This window comes from Mesoplodon densirostris, chromosome 4, assembly GCF_025265405.1.
Source record: "Mesoplodon densirostris isolate mMesDen1 chromosome 4, mMesDen1 primary haplotype, whole genome shotgun sequence".
Taxonomy (NCBI): Eukaryota; Metazoa; Chordata; class Mammalia; order Artiodactyla; family Ziphiidae; genus Mesoplodon; species Mesoplodon densirostris.
The window spans coordinates 59,104,463-59,128,867 of record NC_082664.1 but is presented as its reverse complement, the minus strand read 5'-3'; positions in this window follow the sequence as shown (position 1 = coordinate 59,128,867).

Genomic DNA, 24,405 nt, shown 5'->3' with positions numbered 1-24,405 from the left:
CAACATTTGTCATCTGTGTTCTTTTTGATGATAGCCATTTTGACACGTGTGGGGCAATATCTCATTGTGGTTTTCAATCATCATTTCCCTGATGATTTAGTGATGTCGAGCATCTTTTCACATGCCTGTCAGCCACTGTATGCTCTCTTTGGGAAATGTCTATTCAGGTCTTCTGCCCTTTATCTAATTGGTTTGTTTGTTTTTTGATGTTTAGTTATATGAGTTGTCCATATATTTTGAATATTAACTCCTTATTTTTCATAGCATTTAAAAATATTTTCTCCCATTCAGTAAGTTGTCTTTTTGTTTTGCTGATGGTTTCCTTTGCTGTGTACAAGCTTTTAAGTTTAATTAGTTCCCATTTGTTTATTTTTGCTTTTATTTCCTTTGCTTTAGGAGACAGAGCCAAAAATCATTGCTATGATTTAAGTCAAAGACTGTTGCACAAGTTTCATGGTGTCATGTCTTATATTTAGGTCTTTAATCCATTTTGAGTTTATTTTTGTATATGCTGTTAGAGAATATTCTAATTTCATTATTTTACAAGTATTTGTCCAGTTTTACCAATACCACATTGAAGAGATTTTCTTTTCTCCATTGTATATTCTTCCCTCCTTTGTCATAAATTAATTAACCATAAGTACCTGGGTTAATTTCTGGGCTCTCTATTCTATTTCTTTGATCTCCATTTCTGTTTTTGTGCCAGTACCATACAGTTTTGATTACCTTACCTCTGTAGTCTGAAATCAAGGAACTTGATTCCACCAGCTCTGTTCTTCTTTCTTAAGATTATTTTGGCTATTTGAGGTTTTTTGTGTTTCCATATAAATTTAAAAATTATTTGTTCTAGTTCTGTGAAATATACCTTTGGTCTTTTGATAAGGATTGCTTTGAATTTGTAGATTGCCTTGTGTAGTATGGCCATTTAAACACTATGAATTCTTCCAATCCAAAAGCACAGTATATCTTTCCATCTGTTTGTGTCTTCAATTTCTTTCATCAGGGTTTTATACTTTGTGAAGTACAGGTCTTTTGCCCCCTTAGGTAGGCTTTTTCTTAGGTATTTTATTCTTTTTGATGCAATGGTAAATGGAACTGTTTCCTTAATTTCTCTTTCTGATAGTTTGTTGTTAGTGTATAGAGATGCAACAGATTTCTGTATATTAATTTTGTATCCTGCAAATATACCAAATTCATTCATGAGCTCTGGTAGTTTTCTGATGGTATCTTTAGGATTTTCTATGTATAGTATCATGTCATCTGTAAACAGTGATAGTTCTACTTCTTTCTTTCCAGTTTGGATTCTTTTATTTCTTTTTCTTCTCTGATTGCTGTGGCTAGGAGTTACAAAACTGTGTTGAATAAAGGTGGTGAGAGTGGGCATCCTTGTCTTGTTGCTGATTTAGAGGAAATGCTTGTAGCTTTTCACTGTTGAGTATGATATTAGCTGGGGGTGTGTCATACATGGCTTTATTATGTTGAGATATGTTCTCTCTATGCCCACTTTCTGGAGAGTTTTTATCATAAATGAATGTTGAATTTTGTCAAAAGTTATTTCTGCATCTATTGAGATGATCATATGCTGATCACATGGTTTTCATTCAATTTGTTAATGTATCACATTGATTGATTTGCAGATATTGAAAAATCCTTGCATCCTTGAGATAAATCTCATTTGATCATGGTGTATGATCCTTTTAATGTATTGTGGATTCATTTCGCTAGTATTTGGTTGAGGATTTTTGCATCTATGTTCATCAGTAATATTGGCCTGTAATTTTCTCTTTTTATGATATCTTTGTCTGGTTTTGGGATCAGGGTGATGCTGGCCTCATAGAATGAGTTCAAAAACACTTCTTCCTTTGCAATTTTTTGGAATAGTTTCAGAAGGACAGGTGTTAACTCTTCCCTAAATGTTTGGTAGAAGCAAACCTGTGAAGCCATCTGGTCCTGAATTTTTGTTTTTTTGGAGTTTTAAAATTACTGATTCAATTTCAGTACTGGCAATTTATCTGTTCATATTTCCTCTTTCTTCCTGGTTCAGTCTTGGGAGGTTATACATTTCTAAGAATTTGTCCTTTTCTTTTAGGTTGTCCATTTTATTGGAGTATAGTTGTTTGTAGTAGTCTCTATAATCTTTTGTATTTCTGTGGTATTGATTGTAACTTTTGAATTTTCATTTCTGATTTTATTGATTTGAGCCCTCTCCCTATTTTCTTGATGAGTCTGGCTAAAGGTTTGTCCATTTTGTTTATCTTTTCAGAGAACCAGCTTTTACTTTCATTGATCTTTTTAATTTTTTTAGACTCTTTTTCATTTCTGCTCGGATCTTTGTGATTTCTTTCCTTCCACTAACTTTGGGTTTTATTTGTTTCTCTTTCTCTAGTTCCCTATTTAGGTGTAAGTTTAGGTTGTTTATTTGAGATTTTTCTAGTTTCCTCACGTAAGCTCTTATCACTCTAAACTTCCCTCTTAGAACTGCTTTTGCTGCATTGCATAGGTTTTGGATTATTGTGTTTTCATTTCTATTTGTCTCTATGTATTTTTAAAATTTCTTGTCTGATTTCTTCACTTATCCATTCTTTGTTTAGTTGCATATTGTTTAGCCTCCACTTGTTTGTTTTTCGCAGTTTTTCTTGTAATTATTTTCTATCCTCATAGTGTTGTGTTTGCAAAAGACTGATATGATTTCAATTTTCTTAAATTTACTGAGGCTTGTTTTGTGGCCTAGAGTGTGATCTATCCTGAAGAAGGTTCCATGTGCACTTGAAAAGAATGTGTTTGGCTGCTTTTGGGTGGAATGCTCTATACATATCTATTAAGTCCATCTTGTCTAATATGTCATTTGAGGTCAATGTTTCTTTATTGATTTTCTGTCTGGATGATCTGTCCATTGATGTAAGTGGGGTGTGAAAGTCCCCTGATGTCATTGTTACTGTCAGTTTCTCCCTTTGTGTTCATTAGTATTTAGTTGTTCTAGTATTGGGTGCACATATATTTAAGATTGTTATATCTTATTCTTTGATTGATCCCTTGGTAATTTTGTAGTGTCCTTCTTTGTCTCTTGTAACAGTCTTTAGTCTATTTTTTTCTGATATAAAAACATATATTTACTCCAGCTTTCTTTTGATTTCCAATTTGCAGGGAATACCTTTTTCCATCCCCTCACTTTCAGTCTATATGTGTCTGTGGATCTGAAGTGAGTCTCTTTTAGGCAGTATACATACAGATCTTGTTTTTGTATCCACTCAGCCATGTCTTTTGATTGTAACATTTAGTCCATTTACGTTTAAGGTAGTTATTGATATGTATGTCCCTATTGCCATTTTGTTAATTGTTTAGGGGTTGTTATCATAGGTCTTTTTTTCCTTCTTTGTTCACTTTCTTGTGATTTGATGACTATCTTTAGTATTATGTTTGGATTCCTTTTTTCTTTGTGTGTGTGTGTGTGTGTGTGTGTGTGTGTGCATGTCTATTGTAGGTTTTTGGTTTGTAGTTACCATGAAGTTTTTATATAGCAATCTATATATGTGATTGTTTTAAGTGGCTGCTTCTTTTAATTTCAAATGCATTTTAAAGACCCTGCATTTTTACTTTTCTCCTCTCATGATTACTGGTATTGATATTATATTTTACCTTGTTTTCTGTATCCTTTAATTAATTATTGTGCATATAGATGATTTTACTACTTTTGTCTTCTTACTAGTTTTGTACATGGATGATTTCCTACCTTTACTTTATGTTTGTCTTTACCAGTGAGATTTTTCACTTGGTAATTTTCTTGTTTCTAGTTGTGACCTTTTCTTTTTTGCCTAGGGAAGTTCCTTTAGCATTTCTTGTAAAGCTGGTTTGGTGTTGCTGAACTCTTTTAACTTTGCTTGTCTGTAAAGCTTTTGATCTCTCCATCAAATCTGAATGAGAGATATAGACAGAATATCTCTGGACAGAATATTTTTGGTTGTAGGTTTTTCCCTTTCATCACTTTAAATATAGCATGCCACTCCCTTCTAGCCTGCCTGGAAGTTTCTGCTGAAAAACCAGCTGATAGCCTCATGAGACTTCCCTTGAGTGTTATTTCTTGCTTTTTCCTTGTTGCTTTTTTTTTTTTTTTTTTTTTTTTTGCAGTACATGGGCCTCTCACTGTTGTGGTCTCTCCCGTTGCGGAGCACAGGCTCTGGACATGCAGGCTCAGCGGCCACGGCTCACAGGCCCAGCCACTCTGCTGCATGTGGGATCTTCCCGGACCAGAGCACGAACCAGTGTCCCCTGCATCGGCAGGTGGACTCTCAACCACTGCGCCACCGGGGAAGCCCTTTCCTTGTTGCTTTTAATATACTCTTTTTATCTTTACTTTTTATCATTTGGATTACAATGTGTCTTGGTGTGTTTCTCTTTGGGTTAATCCTGTATGGGACTCTCTGTGCTTCCTGGACTTGGGTGATTGTTTTCTTTTCCAGGTTAGGAAAGTTTTCAGCTATTATGTCTTCAAATACATTCTCAGCCCCTCTCTCTCTCTCTTCTCCTCCTGGGACCCCTATAGTGTGAATATTAGTGTATTTGATGTTGTCCCAGAGGTCTCTTAAACTGTTCTCATTTCTTTTCATTCTTTTTTCTTTTTTTCTATTCATCTTCAGTGATTTCCATTACTGTCTGCCATTTCACTAATCTGTTTCTCTGTATCATTTAGTGTACTGTTGATTTCTTCCAATGTATTTTTTATTTCAGTTTTTGTATTCTTCACCTTTGTTTGGTGGTTCTTTATATTTTCTAACTCTTTTGTTAAAAATCCTAACTTCTTGCTCTGCTCATCCATTCTTCTCCTGAGTTCTTTGGTCATATTTAAGATCGTTACCCTGGATTCTTTCTTTCTTTCTTGCCTATTTTCACTTTGCTTAGTTCTTCTTCTTGGTTTTTTCTTGTTCCTTTTCTGAAACATGTTCTTCTGCCACCTCGTTTTGCCTAAGTTGTTCTTTGTAGTTTTATGTATCTGGTAACTTAGTTATGTCTCCCAACCTTGGAAAAGTGGCATTCTGCAGGAGACATCCTGTGCATACCAGCAACACACTCCTGCCTTGTCACCCAAGCTATATGCTCTAGGGGTTCCCCCATGAGGGCTGCGTGGGTCCTTCTGTTGTGGCAGGCTGACTGTGTGTGTGGTCTTGTAAGCTTGGTTGGCCCTAGTTCATTTGGTTGCCAGGACCCACTTTGCATGGAGGCTGGCAGCTGCTGGTTGGTGGGTCCTGGTCATGAGGCAGCTGACTGCAGAATCCCAGGAGGCACCAAAGCTAGTGCTGGCCATGTCCTGAAGTCTAGCCACATTAGAGGAATCTGGAAGTATGAACACTGAAACTTCTATAGGGCAGTTTGCTTAGCTACCCCAACCTTTGCTCCCTAGTATAAAAAAATTATCTGGAGGGAGGAAGGGAACATTTTTACAACTATTTAGAATGTAAAGGAATGGGCCTGGGAGAATGAAAGAAAGGCCTCTTAATATCTCTCCTGAGAGTTCTACCTTAGGTTTACTCTTCAGTCATCCTTTAACCCAGATCCCAACAACTTCTGCTCAGAAAGCCCTGACCATGCAGGAAAATAAAAATATTCACATTGGTCCCCAAAAAATTTAGTATAAAAATGTTTAAAATAAATAAATATATATATATAGAGAGAGAAAGATGATAACAAAGATATTATTTCACTATCAAAATATAGTTGAATGGTCAGTTTTACAGTTTCATAAAATTAATCTCTGCCTCATTATTTCTATATAATATCCCAGAAAGACATCATGTAACATAAAATATGTATCTTGTATATTAAAAGACAAATGAAAACATATAGGAAAAGGGCTTATGTTTGAGGGTCAAGTACTTAGGCTTTTGAAGATATGAGAGAACTTGTCAACTTATAGCAAGAAATATACATTAAAATACTTGCATTTTTCTTAAATACATTTGTAAGCCTTGACTTTTCCACAAAATTCCTGAAATGTGTGCCTTAGGTACTAAACATAGTTATTAACAAAAGAATCATTTGGCTTAATTTCCTTGGATGACATTTGTAATCTAAAATCTTTTCCATTGTGAATAAAACTGGGGTTAAAACTAGTCTGTTTCATTGAGGTGTATGTGTGCAACATTGTTTTAAGACATTTTGTAAAAGCAAAGACTTTGAAATAAATGTGTTTATTATATTTCAGATATGCCTCAAAGAAAATAAGTAACTAGAAAAGGTCAGCTGTAGGAAACCAGCCTACAAACACCCCAGTGTAATGAATTATAACTTCTGCCTGCAGTAGATGCAGAGGATGACTCCTTCAATATCTGAAAACATGTGCCTTGAAGTTTTCAATTACTCTCAGGAAACTGAACATTTCTTCTGAAAAATACTTAATAAGCCTGGCTGAATAATGTGATTCTGCAGAAGGAAATGTCATTGAATCACTGGAGTATATTTGGAAGAAAAGCAAAAATCAGGGTCCTGGCTCCTCACAGATGAAAAAGTTACTACTCATGGTATCAAGTTCCTGGAAGTAAAACTCCTGAGCCCTTTAGCCAGGCATCAAATGACATTTAATGTCAGAAAAAGAAAGCAAGGATCACTGTCTTAAATGAGAAATAAACACATTTTATAATTTACAACTTTCAATTTTAAAGTATGATATATTTATGAATTCCTATATATAAAATTACATAATAACAGCTTTTAATAAGCAGAAGTTATAGAAGATACATGGAGTCATAGACAGAGACATAGCCAAATCATGTGCAGAAGAAATTAGAAGAGAGGTGTCCAACTAAAATTATCAATAACTTAGACCTGAAATTCCTCAAACATCATTCCAAGACTGTCACTTGTACATTTTCTCAAAAGCCAACTACATCCCCACCTTAACAGAATTTTTATACCCATACAAAAACTCACAGTAACTTTGTATAATATATAACTTAAATCTCATGCACTCCTGAGCAAAGGGAATCAGTGGAAGCTTGAATCATCTTCTAATACAGGGAAATCTGAGTTGTTCCCAAAGCTAGAATGCCATCCCATCTTCATTCAGTGAAAGTATATTCTACCCATTTTGAAAACACAGTGGAATATAGTCAGTTATGTAATATTTTTATATGGTGACAGTTGGTAACTAAACCTATCACAGTGATCATTTTGAAATGTATAGAAATATTGAACCACTATATTTTGCACAGGAACTAGCATAGTGCTGTATGTCGATTATACTTCAAAAACAAACAAACTCATAGAAAAATAGATCAGATTTGTGATAACCAAAGGAAGGGGGTGAGGAGATGGGGAATTGGATGAAAATAGTCATACAAACTTCCAGTTAGAAATGGTACGATTTTTTAAAAAAGATAAATAGTGCTAGGGGTAAAGTGTGCAACATTATTAGCATAATTGATGCTGGTATATGTTATATATGAAAGTTAAGAGAGTGAATACTTTTATCACAAATAAACAGATATATGATTTGTTGTTAGTTCTGTAATAGTTTCTTTCCTTATAAATTCAATTTTCTTTGAAACTTTGTTTTTCTTTAATTTGGAATATAATCTTCATGACTAAGACATTTGCTACACTAACTTTTCATTAATTAAAAAAAAGAAAATACAGGTCAAAATACAAATGCATCCTTTTTTGTGCTAAAGAATGAAATAAATACCTTCTATTTCAGCCTCATCTTACCTTTTGGTTTTATTTCTTTTTACCAAGAGTAAACAGTACTAATGATTTTTGTCCTAATGAAAAGAAGTGTTTATCTTTTTGTTTATTACCTTTAAACAGGATGGTTTTGAATGAACATCTACTAAAATCTTCAAGTTTTTAAAAAATAAATGTTAAAGTATATGCTAATGACTGATTACATACTAACCAAGACTACCTAATAACATACTGCTCAAAAGGAAGGAAAAAAACTTAATCTGAAACAATTTTAAGAGTGTCTCTTTTCATCTTGGGGATACATCATAAATCTTATAGCCTTTCTACTGGTTTGTGTGTAGTAGGAAATTCAATGTCACTGAGCAACTAGGTCACAATTGGCTTATTGATATGGTTAAAAAAGAATTCCCAAAGAGACTGCAATGAAATACAGCATTGAACTTACTGTGGAACAGTGAGTGGCATTTCATTCATCCTCTTTTGTCCACAAGATGAGAAAACATCCTGTATTGTCACTACCTAGGACTGGGATGGAAAAAATAGGAAGATATTCACCAAAGAATACAAGTCTTCAGTTAGAAGATGAATAAGTTCTGGGGATCTAATGTAGAGCATGGTGACCAGAGTTGTTAATATAACATTGTATACTTAAAATTTGCTGAGAGTAAATCAATTATTTTCAACACACACACACACACACACACACACACACACACACACACAGGGTAATTATGTGAGGTGATGGATGTGTTAAATTAACCTGATCATGGTAATCATTTCACAATGTATACATATGTTCAGTCATCACATGTATAATTTATTTATATATATGTGTATATATATATATATATATATATACACACACACACACACACACACACACACAAATAAATACACACACATATATATAAATTTTATTTTTCACTTATAACTCAAAGCTTGGGAATTTTTTTGAAAAGAAACTGTATAGAAATAAGTGATTATTTCCATCTTATATTAAATCTTTACCTAAAATGTTTATTTTTACATTTAACATTATTAGAAATTACATAGGTTGTTTAAGCACACAAGCACTATTTGTTAAGAATTCCCTGTTTAGGAATAATAAGTGTGATTCCGTTGCTTTATTGGATTCTTTATGCCAGGGTATGCCCTGTTTATGGAATGATTATATCATTCTAGCTTTTGAAACATTATTACTTCATATAACTACATAGAAACAGTGCATATAATACACCACTAGATATTCTTAACTATTGAAAAATCTATTTAGGAAATTATCACTAAAGTGAGGAAATAGATATCTTTTCTCTCCATTTAATATTAGTAGCCAGAATTAACATAAATGTTAATTCAGTGAAATATTATCTCCTTACAAATACACTTTTTATTGCATCAAAGAAAGAATAAAGTGCCATCTTTTTCAGTTACAGTTAGCCAAACCAAATATAATTTTGTCTTCCTGACTTAAAAGCATATATAATTTTCAACTTGAAGAAGTAAAAAACACTTCAAATCTACCATTTTGCTTTATTTCTCAGGTTAACTGACAATTCAAAAAGTGACCTACTTTTTCTGGAGGTTATAAAATAAAAATCATGCCTTTGCACATGTTAATGTGATTGCTATGCTTTAGAAAAACCAAGTTAAATTTTATACTCATGATTTAGATTGATTTCTTACCAGGCAAAGGTGATAAACTATAATCACTACCCTTGATGAAATGAAGCAAATAACAATGATGATGTGCTAATGTATACAGATGAACTGACATAATAATTCAGTAACATACTATAAATGTGAAACATGCCAGTACATAGGAAATTCCTTTTCATTCATTCAAAACAAGTTAAATAATCCTCATTGTAGACTATCCAGATGAGATGATAGTACTGAAAGAAAAGTTAAACTATTTTGAGAACTTTATTTATTGAATTTAAATTGCATTAATTCATATCAAATTATCCAACTAAGCCTTGCTTGGTCCTGAAAAGATTACAAACACATAAATTACTTTTATATGAATCTCTTAAGATGATAGTTAAACTAGAACTGGGAATTGCTGGTGGTCCAGTGGTTAGGACTCTGCGCTCCCACTGATAGGGACCCAGGTTCGATCCCAGGTGGGACAAATAAGATTCTGCAAACCACACGACATGGCAAAAACAAACAAACAAACAAACAAACAAAAAGTGGAACTGTTTTATTGAAGTTCATTGTAAAAGAATGAGGCAAAGTGTTTTTTGTGACTAGAGTCTTTCAATATTATATTTGTAACATACATGTCCTTTTATATAGTTGATTTCTTTTCATTGATAAGGATTTTTCCATCATATGAATATATGGTAACTTATTCAGGTTGCTGGCAGTTTGGTGCTATTATGGAAAATGCTGTGGTAAACTACCTTGTACATGTTTCTTGGTCACATGTGTATGCATTTCTGTTGGAAATATACCTAGAAGTGGAATTCCTGTGACATAGGTTATACATAGATTCAATTTTAGAAGTTAACGGCAAACGATTTCCTGAAGTAGTTGCACCGATTTATGCTCCCAACTTCCTCTAGTGTATGAGAATTTCTGTTACTCGGCATCATCACTAACACTTGGTACTCTCAGTCATCTTAACTGTAGACATTCTGGACTAAATATTGCATAATGTGTAGTGGTTTCTTAATGGGGTTTTAATTATGGTTTACCCAAATTAAAATATATTCTTCACCTTTTCATGTATTTTTGGCTATATGGAAATCCCCTTCATGAAGTACCTCTTCAAATCTGTTGTTTAGTTTTCTTTAGGGTTTCTGATCTTTATAATATGGGTCTGTAGTTCTTTATCTAGTTTAGATGTGAATATTTGTCATTTAATACATTGTCAACTTCCACTTGACAACTTTCTTTTCACCCTTTACTGTAGTCAATTGATTAATACAAGTTTGAAATTTTGACCTAGTTCAATTTATCAGTCTTTCTTTTTTGGTTAATTTTGCCCCCAAATATACTTACCTAACTCAAGCTAGTTATGATATTCTCCTATATTATTTCACGGAAGATTTGTTGTTTCTCCTCTCAGAATTGTACCAACAGTAGACATGGAACTGATTTTTGTATGTGGTGTGAAGTAGGTATTAATACAGCTTTCCTATATAGACATAATACAGTCCCAGAACTGGTATTGAAAAGACCATTCTTTCTCTACAGCACTAAATTCTTTACAACTGAGGTTCTCAAACATGAATTGGTAAGCATCTAGCCTCTATTCTGTCATGTGTCTCTTTGCTTATCATTGGACCAATAACACAGTGTCAGTTACTGTAACAAAGCTGTTGGTACCTGTTCTTTTTCTTTCTTTCTTTTTTTTCCCCAGTATTGTCTTATCTATTCTTGGTCCTTTGCATTTCCATGTAAATCTTAGAACTGGATTGACATTTTTGGAAAAATTATTCATAACATCAAGTCTACAAATCAATCAGAATTTTCAGAGAATTGATATTAAACTCAATCCAAGAGAAAGTCATATCATTCTTTTTTATCTTCTTTAATTTCTTACAATGCTGTCTTTAAACATTATTATTTAAAGATATAACACATAGAAATCATGTACATCTTTCATTAGTTTTTATGGGCACTTTTAAGCTATTTTAAATAGTATCTTTTCAAGAAATGTTTGTTGCATGTGTATAAAAGTACAATTGATTTTGTCTATAGGGCTTATACTATCTTGTCATCTGCCATGGCATCTCCTTACAATCCTTTCATTTTATTTTTCCTTATATCATTGAATAAGACCTTCAATACAGTACATACTAAAAATAGTCATTGTGAGCATATCTTACTTGGTCCTTGACCCAGAGAAAAAGCTTTTAGTGTTTTATTATTATGTACGATTACTACAGGTTTTGTTGTTGTTGTTATTGTTTTGTTTATCTATATGTGAACTTTATCAGATTAGGTAATTGGCCTTTCCTTCCTACCTTGATAAGTATATCTAATAAAGAAAACTAAATATAATTTACTAAGACTTTTAAAAATTCATGGTTGTTAGATTTCATCAAATTCTTTCTCTTCATATATTCAGATAATCATATTTTTCTTATATTTATGTATTAAGTTACACTAGTTGATTTGGGACTATGAAATTATCTTTGCATTTCTGAGGTCATTGGCCTTCAGCCAAAGACCACCATGAAGACATCTGTATTTGGACAATTTGAGTTTATTGATTTTTCCAGCAAGGGAGAACAAAAACAGTGGAGAACCGCAGGATATTGTAGTAAGGTGCTAAGAGAAAGAACATAAAGGATTTGGGTGGGTTAGGTGATTTTTCAGGAGTGTACTAGGAAGCCAGAACTTGTTATGTATTGGATGGTTTCAGGACATGGGGACAATTTTATGATTGTATATTTTAATAAGTCTAATTTATAAAGTGAAAGGAATGAAACAAGTCTAAAGCCGTCAAGCTGTCATTGTAATGGAAAGGTAAATACTCATATTAACCAATCTAGGGGAATGTTTGGCTATTCTGTGGTATGAACAATTATCATTTTTTAAACCATTTTATTGAGGCATGATTGACATACAAAAGCTGTATATATTTAATACATACAACTTGATGAGTTTGGAGATAATTATCTGTCAGACATGACAATGGAGTGGTTTTCTTGGGGGTTTTGGGGGGTTTTTTTTTGGTCTTGATTCACCATGATCGCCAGGTGGCCTTTGTTTGATGTTGGTGTGCCGTGAAATTATTTATTTTTTTAAAAAATAAAAATCTAGCTCTTAGCAATATCAAGTCTTAGATGACAATGCCAATCCAGTCCCTGGATGGCTGAGGCTGCTTTTCTCTTTCTCACTAAAATTAATTGTGTAGTCCCGTTTAGAGAGTACTGAATTGGTTTGCTGATTTCATTTAGCGTGTTTGCATCTGCATTCATGAATTGCATTAACCTGTATTTTATAGAATGTACTTGTCAGATTTTGGTATTATGCTTATGTTGGTCCTTGAAAAATAAGTTTATGACTTTTTTCCTTTTATTTTGTGGAAGAATCAGTGTAAGTATTTGTTACATACCTTCTAGGTATATTTATATATTACATCAAAATATAAAATTTTCTAGTAAACAATAAGGATAATGTATTATAAATAACAAAGTGAGTTAATAACTATAAGTAAACATGAATTTGTTTAAAGTGATACATTAAAAATATCCTCTATGTTAATTTCCAGCAAGTAAATCCCATGTATTTCTCTCTGTGTCATATATTTGTTTGAATTGACTTTACATGCATTTTACTCTCAATTATAGCTGTCACACTGCAACTAGCAAAATCTGGAAATACTCTATTTGCAGAATAGCTACTTGTTTGTTGGTCCTTTTGCTCAGTCTGATGGAAAATATGATTGCTCTCAAAATTTACTAATAGAAAAATCTGTAAGACTAGCTTTTACCAAACCTATCTTCTAACTATTCTGTGGTAGGATAGTTCTCCTAATCAGTTAACAGAATGACTGGAGGAACATAACTGGAATTCTGCAAACTCCCTGGTGTGATTGTCTTTCAGTGAGGATATTTTTCTGTTGATCAAGAATAACAACCCCATGCAACCTCAACACCAAGGCTTTAGTTTAGTTACCAAAACATAATATATTGCATATTTCAGCTGTGGAATAATCACTCCAAAATTATTTCCTTTTGAAACCAAGAGTGAGGAACTGATACTTAATAAGCAATGCCATGTAACACACTGGTTATGACAGGCTAAAGTAAGATGACACACACAAATACATATATGCAAATGAGTGTATTGTTAACTGGTGAAATCCTTTTAAGGTTGATAAATTGTATCAATGACAATGAAAGCTGTAGTTTAAAAATGACCTCTGAATCCAAGAGTTTTGACTCTATTTTGTAGTTAATATGAATAAGCATTTAATGATATGACCCTTCAATATTCTGTTACTTTTCTCATCTTATCATTTGCAATGTTTACCTCAATTTTAAAAATATCTCAACTATCTATATGGTAATTGACATTAGCTGTTCAAAAATTTGGTAGGAAAAGCAGGAACAAAGATGTTCCTTGAGACCCCAAAATATATGACATAGAGCATATTATATATATAATGTGTGTGTGCACATGTGTGTTTAAAAATGTCTAATGCATTTTTGTTTAAGGGATGGAGTCACCACTTGAAACTTGCTCTTCTCTAGTATATTATTTTAACAAGTATAGTTTTTTTTTTCAAAATTCAGAGTATAATAGAAGGAGAAAAATAAATGTCATAGAAAGAAGGTTGACAATAGTAAAATGTGAAAGCCAAGAGTGGGATAGCAAGAACAGGGGAGGAAAAGTCAGAAAGGCAAAACTAAACAGCCTTTATTATAAAGGCAAGTAGTCATTAAAGGATGAATGAGAACATCAACACTTTACAATGTGGTAAATTTATGCCCACACAGTTGATCTTACATTATTAAAAGTTTAAATCATGATTAACAACTATGTAAGAAGACAAGTAAAATCGCCTTTTTTGTGTAATACTTTTAATAGTGACAAAAGTGTACAAAATATCTCAGTAATTTTTTAGTGCTTTTTCATTTTGTGCATATTATGTACCAGGAAGTTTCCATTGTTTTGGCCATAACAACTTTTTAAGGCAGAATATGCAGATATTCTCACTCATTTTGAAGAAAAAAAAATTGAGAGAAGTTGTTCCACAAAATAACCCAGCTGAAATGTTGAAACACTGGAAATTAAATTGTTTATAGATATAAATGTGTGTCAGATTAAAATTTTTAAATAATTTTATTTTTCTTAAAGTACAGTGCTTCTGCACTGCTTGAGATCTCACAGCTGCTTGTTTTGGTCTTGGTATTAGTGCTTAAAGCTTAAAAATTCAGTTTAGTAGAAATTTTTATTACAGTTATTTCTTAAGATTATGGTCTTTGATTTTAGTAATTCAGCTGGAAACTATGTCTCAATTCATCTTGACTTTTTGTGTGTGATGAGAGCCCCCATGCCGAGACAGTGTTTTAGAAAAAGATTACCCATGTATGTAAGATTACTACTAGATTACTGAGGAATGGGAAAACTGAAACAATTCAGTTTGAGTCTGAGGAATCATACTCAAAATTCCTGATAATCCACAGTCTCCAGTAGGTTTTACGTGGCCTGGACAATACTATATACTCCATGATACAAAGCCAGCCCAAAGACTGGAGCTTTGCCTCAAACTGTTACATTGTAAGCTTTTTGGAAAGAGAAATATCTTTCCTCCTTATTTATGGTTTCCTTTGCTGTGCAAAAGCTTTTACGTTTCATCAGGTCTCATTTGTTTATTTTTGTTTTTATTTTCATTACTCTATGAGGTGGGTCAAAAAAGATTTTGCTGTGATTTATGTCAAAGAGTGTTCTGCCTGTTTTCCTCTAAGAATTTTATAGTGTTTGGCCATACGTTTAGGTCTTTAATGCATTTTGAGTTCATTTTTGTGTATGGTGTTAGGGAGTGTTCTAATTTCATTCTTTTACATAGATGTCCAGTTTTCACACTGTTATGTATGAAGTAGATGGCTGGCGAGGGCCTACTGTATAGCACAGGGAAAAAAAGAAAAAAAGAAAGAGAAATATCATCTCTGGTGAGGTAAGAGAGGGATTAGTATTTCAAAAGCGAAGAGGAAAAGAGCAAAGCTTTCACCTAGTCTTGAATGAATGTAGCAAGAAAGAATTATAAGAACTGAAACGCTTCCAGATTGATAATGGCATTCCTGCTGAGAGTGTCAGTTCCTGGAGTGTGCAAAGGAACTAGCAAGAATGGTCTCTCAGACAAGAAGATTGATTCTGTAATTCTCTATGAACACTACAGGCTGTCAGCATGATTGCACTTGTTTCTCTAAAAGCATTAGCAAGGCAATTACCAATTATTTCACCACAGCATTTACATGTTTGTGTCCATCTATCCCTGGAGTCCAGGAAATTGATTATGCACTGCAGGACATTTTTGCCATCCTATGTAGGGTATCAGGTACTCCAAGTAAGATCTGATGGCACGAGGGAAAATCAAGTGCTGCAAGCTTATAAATTATGTACACGATAAAGGAGAAATCCATGAAGTATGCTTGGCAAAGTTTAAGAAATCAGAGTAGGGTTTTTTGCCTTAGAAGAGAACAGTGTTTTTGTCAAAAGGGAACAAAAGAATGTGCAGTTTCATATCTCATTCTTGTTAATGGACTAAACATTATAATAGTGTGTATTATTTTTTCTACCTAATTTTTCATGCTTTATTCTTTTTTAAACTACCAATTGATTGCCCAGCTTTTTCATACTGATTTGTTAGAAATGTGTATATGTTTAGTAGATTAACATTTTAGCTATTTTTGTTGTTTTTTGCTTTAGCTATTCATCATTAAATTTGACATTAAAATTTAATGTGTATTTGTGACATCACATCTATCAATATTTTCATTAATAATTTCTTTGATTTTATGTTTATGAAAGTATGCCCTGTGATATACATTGATAAACATTCACCTATATTTTCTTGTTGTTTTAGTTTTAACTTTATGTTCAACACCTCAACATATCTGAAACTTTAAAACTTAGCTTATGCTATGAATAATCTAATTCTTTTCATATACGTTGTTAACAATGTGACCCAGTGCCATTTACTAGGAAGTCCATCATTTCACTAATTTGTCTTGTTCACCCACATTCTTCCATTATTGCTACTATTCATCAGCTACTGAATCAAAACAGTAAAGAAGTCCCCAGAACTGCTTTCAGATGATTAACTAATGCCCAGGGCTGAGGACTCACTCAGCACAAAGACTGGCAAATGGCCTGGAAGGAGCTGTGTCAGGAAACAAGCTGGCTTAGGCTTCCAAGGAGAAAAATAAAATAAATGTTAAAAATTAAATTACTCCTATTGCCTACAGATGGACCACAAACACTCAATTCTATATAAGATAGAGGGGACATACTTAGGTCCCACTGGCCAGTATGATGCTGAACATTGAGAAGTGACTGAATGGTGACCGTATGTTGAAAGAGAATCACCCTGTCATCCACACTGACACCCAGAGTATCATAGAAGCAACAACTTGTCTGGAAGTAACAGTGCCCAGTTTTATAATGCCACATCATATCATTACTGGTTGGGACCTTCCTACGTTACATGATTAGATCAATGTAGATATAGATACAGAAATATGTAGATATAATTGAAACTGGCATTCCTATTTCTTATGCCTATTATTTCTAGTATAACTGTTACTTGGTTGTTACTTTTTAAAAAATTTATTCTGGAAAGGATGTCCAATTTTATCAAATTACTTTTTAGCATCAGTTACAATTGTATTTCTGAATTTATAGTAAATACTATTTAATTTACCAGCTCCTGTGTGCAATACAACTTGTACACTGAATCTTTTCTTCTTCCACGTACTGAGAACTTCACCTTTCCAAATGATCTCCCCTGACTTTATCATCTAGTTTTCTCTTAATACTGTGTGTAGAAGCTCTAGCTAACTAATACACTGTTATTTTTATCTTAACAACATCATGCTGTAATATCTTCCATCTTAAAAAAAAATCCTTTGACACTATGTCTCTTCAGCTTCACATTTGTCTATCCTGTTTCACAAAGTTTTCAAAAAGTGTTTGTAATCATTTTATTTCTTCATTTTCAATCTTTTTATATTTAAAAAAGAGTAACAATAAACATAGGTTAAACAGTTATGTTTTATTGCAAATCTTAAATTGAAAGCAGCTATCTCCTTGGTTATTATTCCCCACTTTCAAGTCTCATTTTCAGTAGCCACAGTCTATTTCTGCTAGTAGGTTATCTCCATAATTGTGTATTTAAATAAACAGCTAAGCTTGTTAGGTATGTTCCATATTCACACATAAACTCAAGATTACTGCTAAAATCATTATGGAAAGAGTTTGTAAAATCAAAAAAGAACCTCAGCTTTCCCTAGGCTAATTAATACAGGTAAAATATCATTAATATAAATTCGTTACAGAAAGGATTGAAGGTCCCTGGAGAGGTGGCAATGTCCTTGCTGTCTTAATATGTTCTTGTTCTCAAGATAAATATTGGTCAAACCCTCATGAAATAAATCCCAGAAGATTATTTTACATTTCATCATCTGATATTATTGATCACTATAATGAGTTAATTAGAGTCATTAAGTCTTATCATTAACAGTTGGTGTTTATTTTTTTCTTGCGCTTGCCTGAATGTTCTGCTAAAAGCTGTAGGCTAGAAATTAAGTCTTCAACAAAGTGATACAGTCTCAGAGGGACTGCATCAGGTATCCTTAACTATTGATAACTGAAGAAATAAAGTCTTGGATACAGGCCTTGGGGTTCAAAGTGGCACAACTTAAACAACTCTCAGGCTGTACCACAATACAGACTCAGAATTTCCAGGATTTTTGTTAGTTTAGAAATGAATAACTTCATGCAAGCAGATTGCAAGCAGAATTAGTTACACAGGACTGAAGGGACTGATAAACTGATGAGATATTGCTAGTTGTGGCTATTTGCTTTGGAATTTTTTTGTCATATTTTTAGATACTGTATTTTCTGTGTGGGGGAAGCCTGCTCTCATCCTCCTTCACCTATGTTTATACCTCAACTTGGTAGGCTATGTTTACTCAAACTACAGTGGAACTTCCTTTAAATGATAAATGGTTACCACTGACCCCTTAATATTTTGGAACAAATACAGTAACCCCTCATTATCCACAATTTCACTTTCCATGTTTTCAGTTACCCATGGTCAAGTATGGTTCAAAATATTCAATGGAAAATTCCACAAATAAACAATTCATAAATTTTAAATTGCACACTGTTCTGAGAAGCATGATGAAATATCTTGCTGTCCCACTCCATCCCCGCTGGAATGTGAATATTCCCTTTGTCCAGTGTATCCCACCCGTTAGTCACTGAGTGGCCATTTCAGTTATCTGATTGGCTGTCATGGTATGGCAGTGTTTGTGTGCAAGTAACCCTTATTTTATTTAATCATCTCAAAGTGCAAGAGTAATGATGCTGTCAATTTGAATATGCCCAAGAGAAGCTGTATGGTGCTTCCTTTAAGTGAAAAGTTGAAAGTTCTGGACTTATATGAGGAAAGAAAAAAAAAAAACTATATGCTGAGGTTGCTAAAATCTATGATACGAACAAATCTGCTATCTGTGAAATTGTGAAGAAGGAAACATAAATTTGTGCTAGTTTTGCTAGCATAAAACTGTAAAAGCTACAGCCACTGTGTGTGATAAGTACATAGTTAAGATGGAAAAGGCCTTAAATTTGTGCAAGATATTTTGAGACAGAGAAAACACAATCACATAACGCTTATTAGTTGATTGGTATAATTGTTTTATTTTATTACTAAGTATGCTGTTAATCTGTTACCATACCTAATTTATAAATTAAATTTATAGGTATACGTGTAAAGGAAAAAACATAGTATATATTGGGTTTGGTACTATCTGTGGTTTCAGATGTCCACTGAGGTTCTTGGAATATATCCCCCATGGATAAGGGGGGACTACTGTACTTTGAGTTCTATGTACTTTTTGCAGCAATGTGTTTTTTTGTACAAGTTCATTAAGAAACTGTCCTCCTTTAATGGGCTAAGTATATATATGCACACACTCGTACATACATGGGTATGTATACACACACACTTGAAATTGAGAGTCTGATTTTATGTTTGTATATAAAATCAGACTCTCAGTTTCTACTTTGAACCAATTTTATTCTGCTGATTTAAGAAATCTTTGAGGGCTTCCCTGGTGGCACAGTGGTTGAGAGTCCACCTGCCGAGGCAGGGGACACGGGTTCATGCCCTGGTCCGGGAAGATCCCACATGCCGCAGAGCGGCTGGGCCTGTGAGCCATGGCTGCTGAGCCTGCACATCCGGAGCCTGTGCTCCACAATGGGAGAGGCCACAGCAGTGAGAGACCTGCGTACTGCAAAAAAAAAAAAAAAAAGAAATCTTTGATACATACTCCTAAAATTTTTGTGTAAGATTCATTTAAAAATTTTAGAAAAATATGCATATATTCTTTCTCTATATGTTTTCAAATTTCTAAATTCTGTTGATGTTGATGAATGTGTGAAGAGTGTGTGATAGATATTGGCAATGTATGATGTTGGTGAAAAAAAGTATATATATATGTATGTATTTTTATTTATATATAACGTAAATAATATATATGTCATGTGAAGGGATCTATTTAATTTTTACTTGTGGACTCATTTCTCCTAGAAACTTTCTACCCTTTGTAAACTGGTTTGTCTCTGGGCCTGCGGCACAGCTGTCACTATTCTAGGAATTTTCTTTTCCTCTCACTGGAGTTAGATCCCTTGTTTCCTACATCCTGTATATTCATCTTTCATTTTGATAGAGCAACTCTAGTTAATCTTTCAGAGTTTCCTGAGAACAGGTGAATAGAAAATATTGTTTCCTTGAGAAATTAATATAAAACGTCTATCCAAATGCTTTATTTGTAGTTTGGCTTAGTATAGATCATATTCAATAATTTTTTACTCAAAATTTTAAATTACTTCTAGATATTTTAGTTATAGTGTCTAATGCTTCTGATCCTTAACCATAGAAAGTTTAATTATTTTTCTTTCTAGGAGCTTTTATGTTCTCCTCTTTATCTTTGATGTGTATTCTGAAATTTCATGATCTCTGTGCCTTGTGGTGTGTGTCTTTGTATATGTGTGTGCCTTTTTTAATTATAAACTTGGTAGACTGTTTAAGTCTATTCTGTCATTCATACATGTAATCCTCCACATTTACCTATACTTTTTCTACAGCATTTATCACCTTATAATATAATTTTTATTACACATATAATTTTTGTGTCTCTGTCACTCAGTGCTAGACAGTAAATGCAACAAGATGGGGATATCTGTCATTCCCTCTACTATAATATTAGTTGGAAAAATAGTGTGTACTCAATAAATGTGTATTGGTTGGCTGAGTAGTTTCTCAACTTGCCTCCCTGATTTTATACTTTTAAACTGCTATACTATTAAACAACATCATTCTTCCAAATTCTTTATTGTACTACTTTTGTTTCTTTCTTTCTTTCTTTTTTTTTTTTGGTGTGCTACATAGTATTCAGGATCTTCCCCCACCAGAGATTGAACCTGTGCCCCCTGCATTAGGCTTGCAGAGTCTTAAACACTAGACTGCCAGGGAAGTCCTATTCTACTACTTTTTGTAAGTGTAGCATAATCAGAATAATAATTGTTTGCAGAAAAACAGATGGTAAGCTCATTACAGGACTATTAATGTTAACATTTATTTGAAATATCAGATGAATGTGCCTGTATTATTTTCTTGGTTTAGGCATCCACACAGTTTGTACTAGTTCTTATTCAAAAAAAAAAAATTTTTTTTTGAGGGGGTCCTTCAAGACGGTGGAGGAGTAAGACATGGAGACCACCTTCCTTCCCACAAATACATCAAAAATACATCTACATGTGGAGCAACTCCTACAGAACAGCTACTGAATGATGGCAGAAGCCCTCAGACTTCCCAAAAGGCAAGAAACTCCTCACTACCTGGGTAGGGCAAAAAAAAGAAAAAAAGAAAAAAAAAGAAAAAGCAGAGACAAAAGAATAGGGATGGGACCTGCTCCTCGGGGAGGGAGCTGTGAAGGAGGAAAAGTTTCCACACACTAGGAAGCCCCTTCACTGGTGGAGATGGGCAGTGGCAGGGAGGAAGCTTCGGAGCCACGGAGGAGAGTACAGCAACAGGGGTGCAGAGGACAAAGCAGAGAGATTCCCGCACAGAGGATCAGTGCCAAACAGCATTCACCAGCCTGAGAGGTTTGTCTGCTCACCCGCTGGGACGGGTCGGGGCTGGGAGCTGAGACTCGGGCTTTGGAGGTCAAATCCCACGGAGAGCACTGGGTTTGACTGTGTGAATACAGCGTGAAAGCGGCTAGTGCACCACAGCTAGCCAGGAGGGAGTCCAGGAAAAAGTCTAGACCTGCCTACGAGGCAAGAGACCATTGTTTCGGGGTGCATGAGGAGAGGGGATTCAGACCACCACCTAAACGAACTCCAGAGATGGGCGTGAGCCGCAACTATCAGCTCGGACCCCAGACGGGCATGAAACACTAATGCTACTGTTGCAGCCACCACTAATCCTGTGTGCAAGCACAGGTCACTATCCACACCCACCCTCCACCACAGGAACCTGTGCAACCTGCTACTGCCAGGGTGTTGTGATCTAAGGACAACTTCCCTGGGAAAACACACAGCATGCCCCAGGGTGTTGCAATGTCATGCTAGTCTTTGTCACCACAGGGTCACCCCGCATTCCAATTATAACTACCATATCCTTCCCTCGCCCCGGCCTGAATGAGCAAGAACCCCCTAATCAGCTACTGCTTTAACATCGTCCTGTCTGGACAGGGAAAAGATGCCTGAGGGCGACTTACATGCAGAGGTGGGGTGAAAACCAAAGCTGAACTCCAGGAGCTGTGCAAATAAAGAAGAGAAAGGGAAATTTCTCCATGCAACCTTAGAAGCAGTGGATTAAATCCCCACAATCTACTTATGTACCCTGCATCTGTGGAATACCTGAATAGATAACAAATCATACAAGTATTGTGGCAGTGGACTTTGGGAGCAACTGTAGCCTTGGGGTTTGCTGTCTGCAACTGATTTGTTTCTGATTTTTATATTTCTCTTAGTTTAGTGTTTAGCACTTGTCATCACTGGTGGATTTGTTTATTGGTTTGGTTGCTCTCTTCTTTTTCTCTTTTTTAATCATTATATATATTTAAAAAATTTTTATTTTAATATTTTTTTAGTTATTTCATTTATTATTATTATTTTTCTTTCTTTTTTCTCCCTTTTGTTCTGAGCCATGTGACTGACAGGGTTTTGGTGTTCCGCACTGGTGTCAGGCCTGAGCCTTTGAGGTAGGAGAACCAAGATCCAACCATTAGACCACCAGAGACCTCCCAGCGCCATGTGATATCAACTGGTGATAGCTTTCCCAGAGATCTCCATCTCAATGATAAGACCCATATCCACACAACGAACAGCACACTCCAGTGCTGGACGCCGCATGCCAAACAACTAGCAAGACAGGAACACAACCCAACGCATTAGCAGAGAGCCTGCCTGAAATCATAATAAGGTCACAGACACTCCAAAACACAAGGCTGGATGCAGCCCTGCCAACCAGAAAGACAAGATCCAGCCCCACCCACAAAAATACAGGCACCAGTCCCCACCACCAGGAAGCCTACACCATCCACTGAAACAACATCACCACTCAGGAGAGACACCAAAAACAATGATAACTACAAACCTGCAGCCTGAAAAGAGGACCACAAACACAGTAAGTTAAACAAACTGAGAAGACAGAGAAATATGCAGCAGATAAATGAGCAAAGTACAAAACTCACCAGACCAAACAAATCAAGAGGAAATAAGCAGTTTACCAGAAAAAGAATTCAGAGTAAGGATAGAAAAGATGATCCAAAATCTCGGAAACACAATGGAGAAAATACAAGAGACATTTAAAAAGGACCTAAAAGAACTAAAAGAGCAAACAAACAATGATAAACAACACAATAAATGAAATTAAAAATTCTCTAGAAGGAATCAATAGCAGAATAACTGAGGCAGAAGAATGGAAAAGTGACCTGGAAGATAAAATAAATGGAAATAAAGATAAAACAATGAAAAGAATTGAGGACTGTCTCAGGGACATCTTGGACAACATTAAACACACCAACATTCAAATTATAGGGGTCTCAGAAGAAGAAGAGATAAAGAAATGGTCTGAGAAAATATTTGAGGAGATTATAGTTGCAAACTTGAAAGGAAATAGTCAATCAAGTCCAGGAAGCACAGAGAGTCCCATACAGGATAAATCCAAGGAGAAACACATCAAGACACATATTAATCACACTATCAAAAATTAAATACAAAGAAAATATATTAAAAGCTGCAAGGGAAGAGCAAAAAATAGCATACAAGGGAATCCCTATAAGGTTAACAGCTGATCTTTCAGTAGAATCTCTACAAGCCAGAAGGGTGTGGCAGGACATATTTAAAGTGATGAAAGGGAAAAACCTACAACCAAAATTACTCTACACATCAAGGATCTCATTTAGATTTGATGGAGAAATTAAAATCTTTACAGACAAGCAAAAGCTAAGAGAATTCAGCACCACCAAACCAGCTTTACAACAAATGCTAAAGGAACTTCTCTAGTCAGGAAACACAGGAGAAGGAAAAGAACTATGGTAACAAACAAAAAACATTTAAGAAAATGGTAATAGGAACATAGACATCAATAATTATCTTAAACATAAATGGATTCAGTGTTCCAACCAAAAGACATAGACCAATGAAAGGATATAAAAACAAGACCGATATATATGGTGTCCACAAGAGACCCACTTCAGACCTAGGGACATACAGACTGAAAGTGAGAGGATGGAAAAAAGATATTTCATGCAAATGGAAAACAAAAGAAAGCTGGAGTAGCAATTCTCATAACAGACAACATAGACTTTAAAATAAAGACTATTACAAGAGACAAAGAAGGGCACTACATAATCATCAAGGGATCAATACAAGAAGAAGATATAAAAATTGTAAATATTTATGCACCCAACATAGGAGCACCTCAGTACATAAGGCAAATGTTACCAGTCATAAAAGGGGAAATCAACAGTA